The sequence below is a fragment of the Capsicum annuum genome, unplaced genomic scaffold, assembly GCF_002878395.1.
Source record: "Capsicum annuum cultivar UCD-10X-F1 unplaced genomic scaffold, UCD10Xv1.1 ctg72594, whole genome shotgun sequence".
Classification (NCBI taxonomy): domain Eukaryota; kingdom Viridiplantae; phylum Streptophyta; class Magnoliopsida; order Solanales; family Solanaceae; genus Capsicum; species Capsicum annuum.
In genome coordinates this window covers 1-1656 of record NW_025882527.1, presented here as the reverse complement: position 1 = coordinate 1656, position 1656 = coordinate 1, and the positions used below count along the sequence as shown (strand labels likewise).

Here is a 1656-nt window from a genome sequence, read left to right as displayed (position 1 = left end):
TCAAGGAAACTGAGCGCATGATCGCCATATGCACAGAACATAGGAAGATAATTTGTTACATGTTTCAAGCCTAGTGTTGAAGAAATTCTCCTTAAGAGTTCCTTCCATTGTCGTTTATCCCCCCCTCCCCCCCCCGCTCTTGCCATTTTGCACCATTGTCGTTTATCCCCCCCTCCCCCCCGCTCTTGCCATTTTGCACCAAAATTGCAGTTGGGAGCAACGCACTCCAAGCATTGAAACCACTTCAATTTCTACTATATAGAAGCATGAGCCCAGGAACAACCAAGGGCAAAAGAGTAATTTCACAGAAAACAAATACACCCAGAAGCATCTATTCCCAATTCATGTTACTACTGTTACGCGTATTCCATAACTATTCATTCACAAATCATCTGATGTCTCAGTGTTTGCTTTAATCACGTCTCTTACTTATTCCAATTTATGGTTTTCTTCTCAATATTTTTTTCAAATCCTCTTTTTGCTCATTTTTTCAGTTTCAATTCAGAAAAAAATTTGATGAAAGAGCAGTTTTCGATTCTTCTAATACAATATAATTTTTCTGTTGCAAATGAGAGCGAACAATCAAAAAGTATAAAAGTTGGGCTTTTAGAGTTCAAGCAGAGGATAATGGCAAGGACAACAAAGAAGATATTTTTGTGATATGTGAATGCCTCATATGGAGAGGTAAGAAATAGTATTTTAATTTGTTTAGGTATAGCCCAACAAATAGAGTTAAGATCTCCTCTCTGCTTGAAATTAAGGGTTTTTAGAAGTCAGTTGATCTCCAAATGCAAATAGTGTTATTTGGAGTTCAAGAGAAATAATGGACAAAGAATACTTTTATGTTGCTTGAAAGAGCTACGGTGGCTCACCCTAGAGATAAGGATTTGAATTATGACTTTCTAAAAAAGCTATAAGAATGTGTTTGCTGCTAAGTATTAATAGTCATGATATTTCATTTTTAAGATATCAATTTTTGCTTTTTAATACTCCTCCTTTTCTCTCGACTAATTATTATGCTTACAATTTGTTGGAATAATAAGTGGTGATCAAATCTCCAATCCTTCATCGGTTTAATTTCTTAAATATCTGTTGCACTGAGCTCCCTTCTCTTGACTGTTGAAAATCTTAGTCCTATTTGTATGTCTCATTGTTTCCTTTGATTTCCGCAGGTTTAATGATTTTTGACGAAGCAACAAATGTTGTCAGGTTGTTAGAGGATGTACATTTCCTCTTCCTAATTCCATTCCACTGCTCAGTTTAGAATGATCTGGATGAGTTGGTGTGAGCTTAAGCTTCCTCTTTCATTTTGTTTTCTCTATGTCTATGGTTCTTTTATGCGCTTCTACTTTTTGGTGCATGTTTGCTCTCTTTTTGACAATTGCATTTATGATTTTCATTTTTTTGTTAACAATTTATAATTATGTAAAGATGTGGTAGTAGTATAGCTAGACAGTTAATCGTTCATTCCAACTTGACATGTATGTCCCTTCTACATAATTTTTTAGAGCTAATGGTGACTATTCTATTGGTGGTTACTTAAATTCTTTCTTAGCTGGGAGAGAAAAAAGTAAATTTAGTTTATGTTGAACAGAGTTGTAAGAGGTGATTATAGTTGTTGAGTGGTGACAGTAGTTTTATAAAGTAAATGACTTA

At 34.7% G+C, this 1656-nt stretch overlaps 1 long non-coding RNA gene across 1 annotated transcript; it reads left to right on the top strand.

Annotated features, from left to right (window-relative positions):
* LOC124894271 lies at window positions 1–1286 on the top strand. Its single transcript, XR_007051113.1, has 2 exons — window positions 1–684; window positions 1173–1286. It is a non-coding gene; the product is annotated as an uncharacterized LOC124894271 (long non-coding RNA).
* The last annotated feature ends 370 nt before the right edge of the window (window positions 1287–1656 follow it).